Genomic DNA, 20385 nt, shown 5'->3' on the forward strand with positions numbered 1-20385 from the left:
TGTCTGGTTGTGGGGGAGAGATTACTCAGTCGGAGTAAATCGGGGGGTCCAAGACTGACTCCCCGCCAAGGCCAACTCTCCGATTCTAAAGTTCCTCCGCACACCCAGCAATTTGTTAAATTTAGCTGTTGTCCAATCCTTTCTGCCAGGTCAATAAACAAGTTTTTCCTTGACATCAAAGGATTGTTTTCTTTTTGTTTTTCCTTTTCTTCTATGACCACCTCTTGGATCAGGTCAGTGTCATAGGTCTTTCTTTTTAACAAATCTTCTGTCTTGGTTATGTATCTAAAATTGAAACAGAGCCAATCGTCTTGGGAGGGGCACTCTCCCTTCTGCTTATGTATTTGGGTGCCAATGTTTTTGCCAATCCAGTACTTGTGACCTTTTTCTGAGCAGATACTCAACCTTGTTATGTTATAACAAGATGGATTAACATAAGTATGTGCTCGGAAAAAGTGTCGAATTTGAAATGAGCCTCCTTCTGCCTGGTACACAGTCTTGTAACATCTGTTACAGCGGCTGTCGGCTGCTTGTGTAAAGGGAGGCCAGAGGACCCAGAGACAGATGACACTTAGTAGCAGGATGTTGCTCACTTTCCCCTTTTGGCATACCCGAGAGGAGCTGTCAGCATTTGGGTTGCCTCTGCTGGTGGGGGTTGTCATCTTTGCTTCTTTCGTCCTTTCTTTAGGCATCTCACCTTCAGATGGTTCTTCAGTGACCTCAGGCTTCTGGAAACTCATGGTTATTTTAGGGTTGGCCTTGTCAAAGATTAGAGTTATTGTGCCCATAATTTTGGAGTCTGATTGGACTGTTATTGGAAGAGAATGCTGGCTTCAAATGGAGCCTTACTATACAGTTGATGTGACAATATGGTTGTGTGAAGGCAGAATCTGTAAAAGGGAATAACAAAGAACAGAATTAACAGCAAAATATTTTCAACTTAGTTTAACAACTTGTAGCTAGCACTTATTACTGAGGTATAACTGGGGAAGAACTGGGAGTACAGGATTTTATTAACTTGGAGTGAGGGATGCTGAGTGGAGCTTTCAAACAGGGTGTTTAGTTTGATGGTTTGTCTGGAGGTTTCTTCTCTTCAATTGGTGGTGCCACTGGACCCTTCACCCTCTTGACATGCGTCCAGCCCTTTTCAAATGTCCGGACAGCTGTTTCAGTGGTTAGCTGGACCTGAAATGGACCTTCCCAGGATGGGGTTAATGACTTTTCTTTCCAGGATTTTATTAACACCCAGTCACCTGGATTGATGTGATGTAAATTAAAATCAAGTGGGGGAGTTTGTGGTAGAAAACCTCTTTCCCTTAGCAACTCTAGATTTTTGGCAATTATCTGTACATATTGTTGTACATTGGAGTTTCCACACTCTTTCACATTCAACTCTTGTGGTGTAGCAAGGTAGGGTAATCCATACAACATCTCATATGGTGAACAACCCAAATCAGATCTTGGCTGTGTCCTAATTCTAAGAAGAGCAAGTGGAAGGCATTTTACCCAGGTCCATTTTGTTTCCAGCATTAATTTTGTGAGGGTGTTCTTGATTGTCTGGTTCATCCGTTCCACTCTCCCAGAGCTCTGTGGATGCCACGGGGTGTGTAATCTCCAATTTGTTCCTAATTGCTGAGCCAATTGTTGTACAATTTGGGAGGTAAAATGAGTACCTCGATCTGAATCTACGCGGTGGACTATCCCATAACGGGGGATAATTTGCTCGAGGATCACCTTACTCACTGTCTGGGCTGTTGCATTGACAGTTGGAATAGCTTCCACCCAGTGGGTAAGGTGATCAACGATTACCAATAGGTATTTCCACCTCTGGACAGGAGGCATTTCTGTAAAGTCAATTTGAATGTTTTGGAAAGGCCTGATTGCTAATTCAATTCCTCCGCCAGTGTTCTTTTTCATTACCTTTTTGTTAACCTTTTGACAGATTACACAGTCCTGGGTTATTTGGTTGGCTATTTCATAAACACCAGTGCATCCAAAGGTTCTGAGATAGTGATCCGCCAGAGCCTTTGAACCCCAATGATTGCTTTGGTGGATATTTTGTAGAATTTCTCGGGTTAAATTTTTGTTTAAAATTTGGCGTTTATCTGGTAAATACCAGCGGCCTTGAGAGTCCTCATTGGCACCAATTAAAACTAATTTCTGTTTTTCCTGATCAGTAAAAATGGGCGTGGGTAAAATGTTAGTTTGTGGAATAGTGTCAGATGTGGTGGTGTTAGTTGGAAGTTGGTTTACTTCCATCACTTTTACCTCTTCTTCCACTGCTGCTTCTTTTGCTGCCAAGTCTGCTAGGTTGTTCCCCCGAGCTTCTTTTGTGGTTCCCGATTGATGACCTGGAATATGCACCACTGAGATCACCTGAGGCAGTTGCAGTGCTTTTAGAATTTTTAGGATCAATTCCTTATGTAGGATATCTTTCCCTTTGGTGTTTAGGAACCCCCTTTCGGACCAGATTTTTCCAAAGGTGTGGACTACGCCATAAGCGTATCTGGAGTCAGTGTAAATGGTCCCGATGCTTCCTGCTAGTCGGTGGAGTGCTTTTTCTAGGGCATAGAGCTCACAGACCTGAGCTGACCAGGTTGGTGGCAGTCTGCCCTTTTCTAGCACACACATTTGGTGTCCATCGACCACTGAATAGCCAGAGCATCGCTTTCCATCCACCACTCGAGATGACCCGTCAATGAAGAGGATTTCCCCTTCATTGAGGGGACAGTCCACTAGGTCCTCTCTGACTTTTGTTTGGATATCAATTATCTCAATGCAATTGTGTTCAATTTCTTTTTCTGATGGGGTCCCATAAAGAAATTGAGCTGGATTTTGGTGTGTACACACAACTAACCTCAGGTGGTCTGAGTGCATGAGAATGGCTTCATATTTGACTATTCTTGGGTCAGTTAACCACTCTGCAGCCCTGTGAGCTAAAATGGTTTTGATTGAGTGTGGTGTATGCACTGTCAAGTCTCCACCAAAAATGAGTTTTTGACTCTCCGAGACCAGAACGGCTGCTGCGGCGATGGACTGGATGCAGACGGGCCATCCTCTGGACACTGGATCCAGTAATTTGGAAAGAAAAGCAACTGGCTTCCTGACTCCACCCCACTCCTGGGTCAAGACGCCATAGGCAACTCCCTTCTCCACATTAACAAATAGATCGAAGGGTTTTTCTAGTGAAGGAAGGCTTAAAACAGGTGCTTTTGTTAATTTCTCTTTCAGATTTTGTAATTTTTGTGTGTCTGAATTAGTCCAATTAAAAGGTTCTTCTTCTATTAGTTTTTCATATAAAAATTTGGCAGATTGTGAATACTGATCAATCCACAGTCTGCAGTATCCAAATAGGCCTAATAATTGCCGAATTTCTCGTTTTGAAGTTGGAGGTGGTAGATTTAGGATTCCTTCTACTCTTTCAGCACTGAGTTTTTTTGTGCCATGGCCAATTAGATGTCCCAAATACTTCACCTCCTGTAGCACAAATTGTAATTTAGGTTTTGACACCCTCAGCCCGTTCCTCCCTAGAAAATTCAGTAACTGAATTGTAGCAGTTCTTACCATAGACTCCTGTTCCCCAGAGAGGAGCAGGTCGTCTACGTACTGAGTTACCTGAATCCCTTCGGGTGGAGAAAAGGAACTTAGCAAATCTTCTAGCGCTTGGCCAAAGAGTGTGGGTGACTCGGTGTAACCCTGAGGCAGGCGAGTCCAGCGCAGCTGCTGCTTCCGTCCAGTGTCCGGATCCTCCCAGGTAAATGCAAAGATGTCTCTGCAATGAGAATCTAGAGGACATGACCAGAAAGCATCTTTAAGGTCAATAACAGAGAACCAGGCATGTGCTGGGGGTACCCGACTCAGGAGTGTATAGGGGTCCTGCACCAGTGGGTACCTGGTTTGGACTCTCTTATTGACCTCACGCAGATCTTGTACAAGCCGGAATGACTTATCTGGTTTCTGGACAGCCAAAATTGGAGTGTTGTAACTGGATTTGCAGGTCTCAAGAATTCCATCTTGTAATAAGTCCATGATAACAGGCTTCAGGCCCTTTCTTTTGTCCTTGGAGAGGGGATATTGTGGTACACGTACTGGCTGGCTATTTGGGAGCAACTCAATTGTTAGAGGTGTGATGTCCATTTTTCCCCGGTTGCCAGGTTTGGCCCACACTACCGGGTTAATGTGTTGCTCATCTACTAAAGATAAAACAAACAATTTAGTGGTCATTTTTCCACCCTGCGGTACCACCCCAACCCTCAGAGGTATTTGGAAGTCACGTCCTAAAAGATTGATCCCAGCTTGAGGTAGGTATAGCACATCCCCTGTATGGGTACGTCCTTGTATGGAAAGGGTTACATTTTTAATTACAGGCACAGCAAAGCTTTCACCATTAGCACCATATATATCTAATGTATCTTGAGAAATAAAACATCCTGGAGGTGTTTTAGTGACACAGGTTCTTTCAGCACCTGTGTCCACTAAAAACTCCACTTGTTGTCTCTGGGGTCCAGCTTCTAATTTTATCAAGGGCTCTTTAAGATGTTTTTGCCCCAGAGAATAAAGCCCCTGACCCCTTCAGTTGTTCAAAATTTGTCCCTCCATTTGAAGGACTCCTTGATCTCTCTGCTTTTTAAAACAGTACCACTGCCCGTGGCCTGGTTTATTACAGTATGTGCAAATTAACCTCTCAGGTCTTTGAACAATTGGGGTAGATTGTTTATTGCAAACACAAACCTGTGGCTGTTGCTGAGGGCAGATTTGGGTTTGCTGTTGTGGGATGCCCCTTTGGGAAGTTCTTTGTGTAGGAGGGTTGTGGATTGGAGCATTAGTACTGTTATTCATTATTCGGCTTTTAGCCTTCATCCTCTCTTCATCCCTCCTAACAAAGACTTTTTGGGCTTCCTCCAGTAATTCATCTAGTTCCTTCTCTGGCCATTTTTCCAATTTTTCCAATTTTTTCCTGATGTCAGGCCAGGAGTGAAGTACAAAATGTACCTTTAGCATAGTTTTGCCTCCCTCACTGTCTAAGTCAATGACAGAATAAAGTTGAATGTTATTCCTTAACCGAGCCATCCAAGCTGTTGGGGACTCATCCTTTTCCTGTTCCCCACAAAATGCTTTTTTCATATTATTAACTCGAGGAACAGCTTCTCTAATGCCTTTTATAATTAAATTTCTGTAGTCTTTCATGTTCCTCCTGCCCTCTTCTGAATTTGGGTTCCATTCAGGGTCTGTCAGTGGTAATTTTTGTTCTCCAATTGGGCCCTGATTAGAATTATTTTCTCTGTCCCAGACTGTCACTCCTGCAGCTCTAATCAATTTTCTTTCCTCAATGGTGAATAAGGAGTGAAGGATGGATTGTATCTCTCCCCAATTATAAATATTAGGGCCGAGGAATTGATCAAATTGGTCAGCTAGACCAATGGGGTCAGCCATCAGACTTTTCATTTCTTTTTTAAATTCCCGTACCTCAGATGAAGCTAGAGGTACAACTACATAACCAATTCCTCCTTGAGCATTTCCCATGGGTACCTCCCTAAGAGGTAAAATTTTAGACTCATGGGGAGTGCTAAGGCAGGTGGGACAGTCAGGTGTTTTAAATGATTTCTTTCTAGTGCAAGATGCTGGGCCATCCTGGCTAGAAGAAATCCTTTGTCTGGTTGTCTTTTTGTGAGAGCAGGAAGGAACAGAATTTTCTTTTTCACTTTCATTCTCATTTTCTGAGTCCCTTTCGATTGGGTGGCTTGATGAAGGAAAGACCCTTTCTTGTTCAATTTGGACCCTCCTTTCTGGAGGAGTTACTGGAGGAAGGTAGTCTAGGGGGTCCCACTTTGGTTTATTTAATTTAGGTTTTTGTTTTTCTTTCTGTTTGTGTTCTTCTGCAATGGAAAAAATTTGGTTTGAATTTTTATTAAGTCCAATTAAATTAGATTTAGTTTCCTCTTCCAATTCTAATTTTTTGCTTTGGTCTTCATTTTGTTTTTGCCAATAATTTAACCAAATTTTAGCATAGTCTAATTCATCAGAATGTTTTGGAGCTTTGTAATGTACATAAGAATGCAAAGCCTCACAAAGCCATTTTTCAGAAGACCCATACTTGGGCCATTTGAGACCATCTTTGTTAATTTTATGTTTTGGCCACTTAAAAACACAGTACCTAATCATTTGACACTGGTCTTTTTCTTTAGTTAAAAGATTTTCTTCCCACTTTAGGAGCATTTGCCCTAACGGGCTCTCTGGGAAAATTTTGTATTTCTTCATTAGGTCTTTCTTTTTGCTATTTGCTTGTCCCATTTTGTTACTGGGAAGCAAACAAGTAGCTAGTGCAGAAGAAAAAAAATTTCCTTTTTTTTTTTTTTTTTTTTTTTTTTTTTTTTAATTAATTAAATAAACCAAAGTATTGTATTATATAAAACAATTAAAATATTGCATAAGGAAATAATGTTACAAAATAACCTAAATTCAATACACTATCACAATTAAAAAAATGATAATAAAGTTATAAGCATAAAATACAATACAACTAATATAGAGAAAAGCAAGCAGGGTTAGTAGATATATAAGGGAATGAATGATGGCGAATCTGTGGGAAAATTAAATATGGTAGGCTGGTGAGAAACAAATATGTTGCAAGAAAATATTAATTTTAATTATAAAAAGAATAATTAGTGAATATTTAAATTGGTTAAAGTATAACTGAAATTTAGATAGTTTTATACATATATACTTAGAATTTAAGAAACAAGAGTTGTCTTTATTAGCAAAGGAGAGATAAATTTAAAATATTTATAATCGAATTAAAGGAAAAAGATTATAATGAATAACACAAACAGTAATTCAAAATATCAAAGTAGTGTCTTATGATTAAAGCAGATAAAGCAAATTACAACTACAATCCAATAACCCAAACACTCCAAACTAACAGGAAGTATAAAGGTGCTAGATAGCACTGACCACAAGAGTGCAGCTAAAACAAGTTCACACATGCACAGGGGTAGCAAAGGGGTGCAGTTCAAATTAAAAGGACACAAAATGGCGGCCGACCACGTGGCGGCCCGAAATTTCAAAATGGCGGCCGACCACGCGGCGGCGCGAAATTTCAAAATGGCCGCCGACCACGCGGCGAAAAGAAAAAAGAGAGGGGTTTAAAATGAGGTTTCTCCTCAGTTCTAGACCCGAGGAGACTGAGACACTAATAAAAATGAATTTGGGGCTGCGCACACCCCTAAAACGTGGAAACCTCCCCCCAGAAAGGCTGATCACCACACTCGATCTTCCCCTCTGTGTCTCTAAAGGGTGATCCCTCGTGGTGCCCTTAAAAATGAACCCTTTCAAGCACACTCACACACACACTGGGGGCGGCCAACCCCCCCACACACTCTCTCACAAAAGGAATTCCACTCGGAGGTTCCCCAAAAACTAATAGCCCTTAAAAAGGGTAAGTCCCTAACTAAGTTCCCTTTAAGAAGGGTTCAAGCCTTACCACAAGTCTTTCTCCACCGGAGGTGTCCTTTCTCTGCTGCAGTAATCCTTGTGGGAGCCCAGAAAATCCAAGGAGAAAAACCAAAAAAATCGCAAAAATTCAAAAATAGTAAAATTAACCAAAATACCTGGATTTTAGGGCAAAAATAGGATCCCGGAGAGCCCCCAAAAGAGTTGTGAGGAATGAGACAACTCTTTTTAGAAATTAAAACAATTTATTAAAACAGAAAAATTGAAAAATTGCAAAAAAAAAAACTAACAAAATATAAAAATTTGGGATCCAGATGGCTCGAGAGATATGCCCCAGGAGCGCAGGGATTCAGGAGCTTTAGGCTTAAGACAGCTCTGAACCTCAGGTAGAGAAAAAAATAAACTTGCAGTTTAGGCTGGTCAAAAAGAAATCTATTTCTAAAAGCCCCTAGAAAGGGGTAGGCTTCTCCAGCACTGCCTTAGCAAGCTGGAGAGGAAGGGAAAGAGACACGTGTCTTTCTTTTTCTCCCTGTTATAGCTTTTGCTCCGCCCACAGTCCACCCCCCTGGTTCAAGGCGGTTGGTGTTTTCCCCTTGACAGACCACCTCTGTCCACCAATGGCTCCTCCTGGTCAGAGGGGTGATATCAGTTGAGATAAGGGTCATGTGCTTATGGGGGGCTGGGCTGTTTGTTGCAACCGGGGTTTTTAAAGTCTGCCTTGAAACCAAGATACAAGTAAAACATAAAAATACATCCAACACATCTTAAAACACTTGTAAAGGTATACAGTAAACACAGGAAGATCATAAAAACTTGATTAGTGTACCTGGGCTGATGGATTGATTTTAACATTCAATTTAAAAATATTAAGCTCAAATTAATTAAGGCACTTAATATGCAAAGACCAAGCACAAATAGGGATTTCATGTATGACATGTGCAAACGCGTGGACAGATGAATTCAGCCCCAAAGCTTCCTGAAGCAGGAAGAAAAGAACAGGAAAAGAAAGAGTGAAAGATGATTGAATGGAATAGGACGAAAGACACAATCTCATCAGGTCTGCAGTACTTAGTTGGTTTGCTAGCTGAAGTTCAGGAAGGTACCCCACATGGTTTCTGTGCAGGGAACTCAAGACTTCTACTTACCCTTCTTGTGTATATGCAAATTAGATATACCCTTGCCTGCTAAATAACTCAAAAGAAATAACTGAGCAGTCTAACTCTTATGTGCACATACAAATGTGTGGGAAAGTGCTGGAATTTACTTCTCTGGATTTCATGGGTAGAATGGCTTTCTCCAGTCACAGATTCCACAAGTCTTTCATTCATCTCAGTAATGACACTGGCTTCTGCTCTCCAACTGGTATGACAGTTTTGGGGATTGAGTTTTAATTTTTGGAAAAGAATAGAATATCTTTATCTAGTCCAGTGCTTTTTTCTTTTAATTAAACTAATTCACAGCTAGACATTGGAGGGTGCACAGAGCTTCTATTGACCACTATCAGCATCTCAGAAGTACTTCAGACTGTATATAGGGCCTATAAATGCTTCAAGTTCTCAAAGATATACTGATATATTACCATTTTCTGGAAATAATCAGCTTTTATTTAGAAGTCCAACATATTTCCCAGCCTTCATAAAGCACAAAAGTTTGTTATATAACTTTGAAGTCTTTCTTCTAAAATATGTAAATAGCATGTAAAGAGCAACTAAATTACAAACAGCACACACCCACGACATCAGCTAATTTTAAATGTAATCAGCACACTCTGTGCAAGAAATATGTCATAAAGGAGCACAGTTAAGAAATGAGATTCAGTCTGTGAGCCTTTTAGATTAAAAATAATTCTACTCACAAATGAGAAATAAAATGCATATGTTGGCATACCAGGAATCAAACCTGAGCATGAACTGGGGGTATCTGACATTTCCATCTTCATCAAGGGGGATTCTGTCAAGTAGCAGCTCAAACTCTTCATCAGTAATCTCCACACCAAACCTGAAACAAACAGGAGTTAGCAGCACTTGCTTGCGGAGTTCACATTTGGGTCAACAGTACCCACAATACCCTGAGCATATGGCTGCCATTAACTCTTTGTTACTGCTTCGGCCCTCAAGATCAAGAGCACCACGTGAATATCAGAGGTTAATCAGGGTTTTGATCGCTTCAGCTTTCTCAAAGAAAGAAATTCTACCCTAGAATCCCGGCATTGGTGGGGCACAGAAATAGAAATACTAGCATATTGAACTGTGTGCAATTGTCTTCTATAAAAAGTTATTCATTACACTAAAACACTGGTATTGCTTTAACTAGTTAACTCTGAAAGGCTTTTCATTTGGACTGTTTAGCATGAAAGAAAATGTAGAGAAAAACTGTCTTTTTGGGAAACAGCTTCTTAGTGCTTTTGGAAAGCATTTCATAATGGCTTTAAAGATATTTTGCATACAAATATTTAAAAGTGGCAGTGTTTATTCATCAGCAAGAAAGTGTTTTCACCTCTTCAGAACAATCAAAACATAATCCTTGAAATACTGGCATAAACAGGAGTGACTTAAGCAATAATAAAGAACAAGGCATTCATTCATCATTTTGTAAAGCTGATAAACTCAGCTGACTTTTGGAGGGATACATTTTCTTTTTGATAAGGCAACTGAAATGTATACAAAATAAAGTATTTATTTGTTGTTTTGGTTTCATCATCATGCTTTCCCATTTTATGTAACTCAAGAAATCTTCATGTTAGAGTGTAATTTGTCCTTAATTCCTTTTGGGGATTTCTGATTTAGAGGTCTGGCACATGGAGAACAGCTCACTCTGTAGAATCCTTTACTCCGCTTTATTTCTGAGGAAGTCTGCTGAGGAGGGCACATACAACTGCTTTTGCATTTGCCCTCAGCTGACAGTATCTTATTTTACTAGCTTTCACCTTTATTTATCAACACTCACTTATTGTTTAGACACATGCATTTAGAGAAGCTTGAGTTCAGTCAACATGTGTAAACCCACACAGAAATAATGCATGCCTGCAGCATTTTTTACCTGTTGAAGAACATAAAAGATAACTTGGCCAGGGAGCGTGAGTGAGAACACTTTTCCAGGAATCCATAATTATTTTGGGGTTACACACTATTGCACAGGTCATTTGAAGACTAGCTATTTGCACATGTGATCAATGGGCAAAATCTATTTGCTTACATGATCAGTTAAAATCTCTGGATTGTTGCTATCTCCTAATCCTTCCCCCCATCACTTGCATCAAGGGGTATCATCCCAGAAAGGAGTTTAGGTTGTATATAAGGCATAAGCAGTGGGAATCTATGTTGAAAACCAAAAAGTTAGGTAAATTGGCCAACTTCTAGCTCTGAAACTAGAACAGATAGACTGTCTAGTCATTATATTACTTCTCCATGTGTAACCATACTCACAAAGAAAGCTAAAAAGGTTCCACATAAAGTAACACATGAGATCCAAGGAAGAAAAAGAATAGCACTTACTGCAATATTTAAAGAAAATATCTTTTCATATTCATCATTAGTGTCTTCAAATAGGAAGGGGAACCACAAAGCCACAAACAGCTCAAAAAGTAAAACTGAGCTCTTTGAACAGTGTTCTGGATATAAAGAAAAAGGATTGCTGTGATTTAAAAAATGGAAATAAGGAGAGGAACATAGGTTCATGAGATTTGAAGTTTGTCTTAATGTTTATTACCCAATTTGTAAGTAAGACTAAATAATTACTGAAGGGAGTCCCTACTTCTCTGGCAATGTCACTTGCCTCAAAACAGGATTTTTTTTAAAGCCTAGAAGTAGACAGAAATTCACACAGAGATGATTTAGCATTTTTAGTTGTGAAGAAACAATCTTTCAATCACTAATTAGGTCCAGCTGGCTCCAGGCTCTGGCTTATAATATTTTTTTCTCTCCATAGCAAAAGATAGGTCCTCATATAAGTTCCAATGTAAGTCTATGAAAAAACCACAGAAATGGTGATTTTCTTTTTTTTTAATCAGAAGAGATTTTTGATGCAAAATGAGAGGGAAAAATCTTCATTTCTGGTAATGAAATGGAGAAAAAACCCCAAACAATGAAGTGTCTTAACAGGCAAATGAGTAAGGATTTTCTTGGTGTGGACACAATCTGACCATGATATGTTGCTGAGAATATTTCTTATTCTATAAGTTCAGTATAGTTCTGAAAAACTGCTCCTTTAATTTTACTTAAGGAGGCTGATAATTCATTATTAGCTGGTAGCCTGAGCTAGAGAGGAAGGTCTCTAACCTGGAGTGAACCAGGCCACGGAAGCAATCACAACAAGAGCTCCTGGTCAGACTGCTTTCATAAGAAGAATGTCTCAAACTGCTCTCCATATCCAGCTACATTAAGAGACCACAAAATAAAAGAAGGTTTGTCTATGTTTAATGTTCAAGAAAGTTAATGACCTGTAAACTGCCAATATGGATATATTTATACTCACATAGACAAGTTAACTATCTCTTTCCTGTAAATAATTTCCCATTCCCAGCATTAGCCTATAACTGTGATCTAGAATACCCAACCAGAACAGCTGATCTCTGAAACCTCAGACATATACTTGACAGTGTACAAATATATTTTGTGAGGAAAATACCACAATCACTTAAAGAGGTAAATAAATAATGTCATTTCCATAAGGAGGGTGGGTCAGAATCATGTTCTCTTCAATGCTTCGCTGTTCATCAGCCTTCAAACAGTTATAACTGGAGCACTGCTAGTGACACACAACCCATCCCTGAATGTGGCTGGGGAAAACAGCAGCCTGGAAAGAACCCAGTGATTTCTGGGTGCCACAGTCCCTCTTAAGAAATGTCAAAAATAATTTCAGTGTTGAAGGTCCCTAAGCTTCCCAAATGCATCCAGGAGACAGAAGCTGATCCTGAAGGTGTGATCCAAAAGTGTATACATAAGTGTCTGCATATATTTACTTTTTAGGGTGGTCAATCCTACTGATATAGGAGAGGAATCAATGTAAGGTCCTTCAGGGTTTCCTCTCCCTGCCATATATTGTGTCTGCAAGGTCAGAAACTACATAGGCTGGCCTAAGGGAGTGAAGCTGGGGGAAGGGAGGAACAAGGCAGCACCAACTTTGCATACTGACATTTTCCCCATTATTAAAATTCCAAAGACCTATTTTAAATTACTGATCTCAGGATTTCTGGAAACATGCTGTGACTACATTACATCCATCGTGCTCACTGGTGTGGAAACAGAAAAAGCATTGAATGAAGAGAGTGTATGGCCTATACCATTTGTTATCCCAAACACTGATATTATACCTCTCATTCTGAACTTCCCCTCAAGCTTTACAAACACTTCCACGACGTACAAAAGCAGTAAACAGGAGGATCAAGTGTTCCAGCACACAAATGCAGCCACCTGAAACTAAGCAATGATTTAATCAAACAACAACAGCACACAACAGATGAATCACTGGGTTCTCCAGGGCACATTTTCAAAAGCAGGTGCAATGGGCAGGGCTTGAGAAAAAGATATCTATTAACTGGAGGGCTAAGCCTATTTAGACAGAAGCTGATGCAAAACACAAGGGACTGGTTAACAGTGAGGTTGAGAGAAAATGCTTTGGCAAGAAGCCCAGAACCCTGGCAAAGGGAACACCTGCAAAAAGTCACGTGTGGTTTATCGTACCAATACCTACATTTGCACATGCAAACCATGACACTGTTATTTGCATTTTATCCTATGTTTAATATCAGCAATATCCCCAATTAGAAGTTCGTACCTCTCATATCTTACATTGAAGAGACAGAGAGGAAGTTAAGGTACATTTGGAAATTCAGCAACTCTTTCAGTCAGTTACAAGTGCTTTTTAATCACCTAAAAAGACATTACTCCTGGGTACCTATGCAACAGCATACTTTTAAAAGGTCAGTAGTGGAAAAGAGAAGATGCAAAAACACATCCTCTGCAAGAAAACAATTGAGAAGAAGCACAGAAAGCAGAGGTGAAGAACTTAATAAGGTGTCAAGACTAGCATGCTATAGGAGCGGAGATGGCAAGGCAAATAAGACTGCAGACCATGTCAGTGGGATAAGCAGTCTAAAATTCTGATGGACATTTGAAGCAAGAATGAGGCATTTATACTGATCTGATTGTAAGAAGAAGTAAGTGGGAGGAATTTTCAAACAGGGCATGATATACCCAGAAAGATAAGCTAAGGGGATTATTCCAGCAGTGTGACCTCAGATCTGTCCCAGGAACAAGGGCAAGGCAGAGATGCTTGCAGTTGTTGAGAAACAGCAGGCAGTTGTGGGGTGCACAACCCTACGGCTCCCATGTGCAAACACGTGCATAGAAACCATGGTTTTGCTGGCAGGCAGAGCATGAATTAACTACATGCTGCATTTGCTTACAAAAAACATGGCCTCTGTCAGCACCTCTTGTGCATTTTCTAAGGGATCACCAGGTATTTTGCCTGTGAAAGCAACATTAATGAATCAGTGTCACAAAGGAACCAGAAGCAATCTCTCTCATCTGGCAGTTTTTAAGGAATCAGCAACAACAATCTGGGCAAATACTTAAATATTTATGAAAAGTGATTTTAACAATGGCCTTCAAAAAATCTGAAATTATATTTTATTGGCAAAAATCACCAGTTCCACTTCCCTCTAGAAAACCTTCCTTTTTCCACCCCTCACAAAACAAACACTATAAGTATTGGCACATTCTTATCTGTGGTGTTGGATGTCTATTTGGCACTTCAATCCTCTCATAGGTCTCAAGGAAAACACCAAATGTATCTCACCAGTCTTCACCTGTCAGGCAACTTTGTTGAAGGGGAGACACCTAAAATATAAAAACTAGGCTTGGAAAGCTGAATCACTGCAATCTCTGTGTAAAATACTGCCTGGGAAAACTGACATGCAAGATTTAGAGGCAGGGAAAGGAAAATCAACCAGCTTGTTAGTAATACTTTGCTTATATGCTGTTGCCCCTCTGGTTTGTAATGCTTCAAATAACCCACCTACTGCAATTGAACTCCAAGTCATCATTAGTTCAATATATTGCAACAATATCTTTTTTTGCAGGATAGTTTTCCAACTAGTGCCCAACATTTAACACTAAACAGGCCCCTCCATTCTTGGCATTTATATTTACATATTGGAACACTGTTTCAGAGCATGCTTAATTTCAAAGCCAGACCCTTCAGTCACTTAGGCAAGCAGCAGTAAAACAAAAATGTTTTCTGATTTCATCACAATTTCTCCATCAAAGCATCAGCCAGGATGATGCAGGCTTCAGCAGCAAAGCAGGGCTTAACCCAGTGCTCCAGGCAACATGGTGCTCCTACAGCCACAAATTCTTCCAGCTCTTAATTTTATCCTGCCATTCAGACCCTGCTAAAAGGCAACAATCTGCCAGGGTTATTGGATCGCACCACAGGCTATTCAGAGCCTGATCTCCTCCTAGTTGGCGTGAGCTACTTAAATACGTTGCAAAAATTGGCCCAAATGTCTCTTGTTATTTAAATAGAACCAAGGCAATAAAAATTGGTTCCATGGGAGCAGTGTGAAAAGGAAAGGTAGCACCAGGAGTGCCTGTTTCTATTTTGTTTCCTTATAAAAACTAAAGAGGTCTAAAATTTCAGTAAGCACACAACAGCACCAGGGTGCTGAGGGGAGGGGACAGATTTTGGCAAGGGGGTTTGCCCAGACCACCATGTTTTAGGCTCTGGATCACTAATAAGCCAAGATCCCTACACTCTCTCCATCACTGCAACTCTCTTATCCACCCTGTCAGTAACACCTCAAGGAAAAGGCTCTCATGTTGCTAATGTAAAAAACCAAGAAGCAAAGAGCAAATATTCCCCCTGTTATAATCCCCATATATATTGTGAGAAAGTGCAAACAAGTCCATACAATTACTTTTACTAAGAGCAACCAATTCAGCACGTGGTATGAGGACAGTATTTTGTTGAACTGTCCAGTGTCTTTCCCTCCCATATCTTGGATTCTTCTACTCCTTATGTGCACAAACCAGGTTGCTCAGCATGTCTAGATGACTTTCTGTCACCCCCAACACCTGTGCCTTCACAAACTGATGGATTTTATAGTTACTGACCTCTGCCTGCCATAGAAGGGACAAGGGATGCATTGTCCAGTGTCCCACAATGGTAGGAAATAAAACCAGATCTCATGAACTCTCATCCTATGCCTCTTAAACCACCCCTTAATGCAGCACCTTTCTACCCTTACCAAAGGAATCTCCCAGATCCCAGCTCTGTGTGGCTTCCCCTCAGGCAAAGCTATTTCAGTGATACCATATGTTTTTTGTGTTACTTTAAAACTCATGCTTAGAGGAGGCTTAAGTAAAGTAGTGGTTAAAAGGCTGCAAGCTGTCACCACCTGTCAATACCAGATCTGCCACAGCAGCATCTCCCTTGCCGCTGAGTTAGCAGTAGAAACAACAGGAACTGGGAGAAAATGAAAATGGAAAAAAGTAACTATGCTAGACTACTAAATACCTTTCCACAGCAAAACAGAAATCTACAACCCCATTGTAAGGACCTGCTACTGCAAACATTTCTTATCAATTACGGGAAGTACAAGACCTTCACATCTCCTTACCACTGCTTCAACAGCAGGTAACAAGTGAAAAAGAGAGAGACCTCATGGGGATTCTGCCAAAACATCTGATCAAGCATTATCAGAGTTATCTTTCTTTGGGTGCTCAGCTCAGAGATAGTGTCATAAGCAGGGACACCATACAGGACCATTGCTGTGTTCTCCACATACGCTTTCAGGGCTGCTTTACATTGTGTCCAAGTGTAGCTTTAATTCCACTGTGGCCTGAGAACATCTGTTATCCAAGAGTTTCCCAGCAGCCTCCCATCACCTATGTGAGATATATGAAGGAGGATGATGTAAACCCCAGCTTTTCTTCTGGACTGTTGACATTACATGCAATGGAGGGTGTGAACTGCTTTGTCTGATCCTCAGAGCAATGCCAACCTATAAAGCATGGGTGAAAAATCCAGGCTGGGTAACAGGCTACCAGACAAAATAAAGGATTATTTCTCACTGAAAAGGACTTCTTTCAGAAGCAGCTTCCTGATCCAAGAACGGCAGTGTTTGGTACCTGGGGGTGCAAAAGTTGCCATTTCCCAACTCTGAAGAACAGATGGAGATGTTAGAGCAGATTTCTGAAGTGAAATGTAGACACAGCTAAAGGAAGCCATTCTGATACTGCAGGAGGCAAAAGAGAGTTTTTATTATTAAAAAACCAAACCAAATGAGTAATATTTAAAAGAAGAGCTTCTCACCCACCCAGGATGTTTTCTCTGAAAAACTTGGAGGCATTTTTGCTACAGCAAGCCAGAAATCTTACATTATATGAAATAAATCAGTTGCTACTCCATTCATTTTAACTGAGGCTGGCTGGGCAATTCCACCAGGCACCTCTCAGCAAGAAGCAGTGTACCAGCTGCAGCTTTGCCAGCACCGCCGGCTCTCCTCACAGCTGGGATCTGCACACTGCAGCTGCTCCTTCATGCCCACAAGGATGCTAAAAATACAGCACCTCCCACTGGAGCACAAGAGATACCTCATGTCTGATAGCCTGGAAAAACACATTCAACTCCAGTTTAGATGTGATTGGAAGCCAACCAGTTAGGTCACCCTACTCTGAAATCTGCCCTTGCATGCAGATAAGACAGATAAAAAGGCTAAGTGCAAGCCTAGTAGTGTATGAATAGTGTATGTGCAATGCAGGCAGCCTCAAGAGAGAGATACTCTTGTGTAACAGACTAGGAATGCTGACCCCTTTTTTCCTGTGAAAGCAGATGTAGATCATTCTCAAACTGAACGTGGGCAAAACTTCACAAAAAAAAGTCCTGTATTTCGTTATAGCCAAAGGATCCAAGTCATGATTCAACAGGCTTAAGAAGGGTCATTTGTAACAAAGCTTAGCCAGTGGCAAGTACTACAAGTAAGTAACTTCTGAAAATTTGATTTTAAAATTGCACAATATATCACACCATACACCACTTGAAAATATCTTTCACACAAGTTGAACAATGTCCTCTCTAAAACAGCTTATCACAAAATATTTGTTTCCCTGAACTTACACTTTTCATTGTCAACCACAATCCTTTTATAATTTAACTAATTTAAAATATTTTTCAGTCTTTTTTTAAAAATAAAATATAAAAAACTATTCCAGAAAAAGAAAAATTAATCCATTTCAAACACCACAAAATATAAACTTGAAAATGCGGTCATTTTTGTTAAATTATTTATTTAGTTTTGAGGAACTTTGTTAACAGGATCATCTACCCTGATAAAGTCAAAGTTAACTTGTCATTATATTTATTAAATGAGTCAACTAATTTAAAAATTAGCTATTTATCCATTAAAAAGATAAAAGTTCAAAATTTTGAGAATTTCCCTACAAGTTTTCTATATGTGTTAGTAAAGAAGTGTAATGCTACAAAAACCATGACAAAACACCTGGTTTGGTACATCTTTTACCTTTCCCCCTCATTAGCTCACAGACTCAGTGATGTGGACCTGATCTTAGTGTGGTCATTTCAATTCACCAATGTTTAATGCTGCATTTCAGAATAGAGGGGTGTTACACACACCTTCCCCTGATACAGATTTATATCTGGGATAGTAAATGTGCAGATTCCTCCTCTTAATATTCTGAATACTATAATAACTCCAGTCTAAACATAAGTATCCTTATATCCTTATATCCTTCTTAGCACCATTACACAAGTTTCATTCAGTTGAATTTATAAGATGAAGATCTAATCCAAGATGAAATTGATGTGAAATAGTGAAAATTAAAGCCCTCAACTTTTCTAAATGCTAACTGGATCTTCCACCTGCAGCAAACTGTCAGTCTAACCTATTTAAAGCCAGATTCCAAGGTCACTTGGGCTAGTCTCCTCTTTTGAATTCACTTCAAGGACTGAGTACTTCAGAACTTGGCACAGCAAATACAGCACGTGCACAAGAGGCAGAAATTTCTCCAACACATTCACTAACATATGGTTTAATTGTGGTTAAAACACAGCTTTTCTTTACTATCTTATTGTGTCAAGCTCGGCGAAACTCAGTTAAGGTATCTGTTTTACCAGGGAAAATTTAAAAATGCACGTTAGTGCTGTCAAAGGGCCATAACATGAGTTCTCTCCAGAGCTAAAGCCGCTCTTCACTCCAGGAAAACTCTCGATAATCTCACTAAGAGGTTTGGAGACTGAGAGCAAATTAGGGTCGAACACAGCCTAGTGCTTCCTTTATCCAAAGGGCACCCTGCCATCTAGTGGCCAGGACATTCCAAAAATACCATTCTGCTCTTTCAGCAGAGGAACTTCATACGGAAACCCTCCCACATCCCTTTCACATGTTTCAGGTTTAAAAAAAAAAAAAAAGAAAAGAAAAGAAAGAGAAAAAAAAGTTGAAAATCATGGTAACACTGCGTATCTTTTCTAATTACCTGTGTAGAGAGGCCCTAAGAAAAAACACATGAAGTTAAACATTGAGCTCCTCTATCTTACCTTGGCATACTGTCTTGGGGTGACTTTGTGTTGTATCCCATATCGCTGTTCTATGCCCAGAAATTAATTTTGTGCCTCTCTATGCATTTAAACTGAGCCTGAGAGGGGGAAGAGAAAAAACCCAGAAAAACTCTTCAAAGCATTTTTTTTCAAGGACACAGAGATAGAGACTCCTCTCTGCATTCAGCAGCAGTGGGAGTGGGAGGAAGCAGCTTGCTTTTCAGCCAGCTTTCAGCTACTTTTTCTCCGGAGAGAGACAGAGAGTTGAACTTTTGTTTTCCTGGGACTTCGCTTTTTCCCTTCTTCTTTTTTGGACTGTTTCAACATCAGAACACATTGGGACTTTTCCCACAGAGGTGGAGGCCCTGGAGGAGGGGGCCCCACCCCATTCCAGCTCCGGGGAGGAGGAGAGAGACTACCTAAGGAAGGGCTTTGACATTTTCCCAGGTTTCTCTCAGCAGAGCAAGAGGTTTTATTATTTAGCATTATTATCCTTTTCCTGTGTATTGTTAAATAAATAGTTTCTATCTCTTTCACTTTCCTAGAAGGAAAATTTATTTTTTCCCGAACCTGCTGGGGGAGGGATGGTTGTAACTTGCCTTCTCTCAGAGGATATATTTCCAAATTTGTCCAAACCAGCACAGCATACATAATGTATATGAGTGATTTTTATATCTAGTTCTATAGCATACATTAAATATTACGTTTCTTTTTCTAGGTAACTGTTAATGAGAGATCCATGCAACAGAGCTTCAGAGAACCAAGCCACTGGATCCTTTTTTGCATCTGTAGTTTTCTCTAGCTAAATGCTCTAAAGCTGAAGTAGGAGCTACAGACCACATGGTGATAGCAAACATTTAGAAGGAGCTAAGTGGAGGTGGGGGAGATTAATTAGGGGTATATAAGAATGAAGAAGTACAACCACTGTATAACAACCACTCAGCTAGGTCACAAACTGTCACGTCTATTCCAGAAAGGTCACTTCTGTAATTTTTCCCAGCTCCCTGACTATGTAACAGCTTTGACTCACTATTGAGGACATGCTGAAGACTCTGTTTTTGTAAGACTATATGATTACTAGTGCTGACGTGAGAGGAGATGGGGAACATATGATGGGAAGGGAGAAAGAGCTGAGCTGTCACTGATGCATCAGGATCCTTATGCCATCCATGAAACTATCCCGATCTACTATGAATTAGTGTAAAGAAGCTCTGTTCTACCAGGTCTGGCTGGAATTGAGTTAACTTCATGAAAGCCCATGTGTTGCTGTGTTTTGGTTTTGTGACTAAAACAGTGTTGTCAGTAACACACTAGTCTTTGGCTATTGCTAAACAGTGCTTGCACAGCACAGCATCAAGGCTTTCTCTTTTTCTCCCACTG

The 20385-nt window shown here is 40.2% G+C and overlaps 1 long non-coding RNA gene across 1 annotated transcript; it reads right to left on the reverse strand.

The window, feature by feature from the left end:
* Positions 1-203: 203 nt before the first annotated feature.
* On the reverse strand, positions 204-7661 carry LOC138109055 (uncharacterized). Its single transcript, XR_011150237.1, has 3 exons — positions 7481-7661; positions 2269-2351; positions 204-890 (listed from the first exon to the last, which is right to left on the reverse strand). It is a non-coding gene; the product is annotated as an uncharacterized lncRNA (long non-coding RNA).
* Positions 7662-20385: the final 12724 nt, after the last annotated feature.

The sequence above is a fragment of the Aphelocoma coerulescens genome, chromosome 4, assembly GCF_041296385.1.
Source record: "Aphelocoma coerulescens isolate FSJ_1873_10779 chromosome 4, UR_Acoe_1.0, whole genome shotgun sequence".
Classification (NCBI taxonomy): Eukaryota; Metazoa; Chordata; class Aves; order Passeriformes; family Corvidae; genus Aphelocoma; species Aphelocoma coerulescens.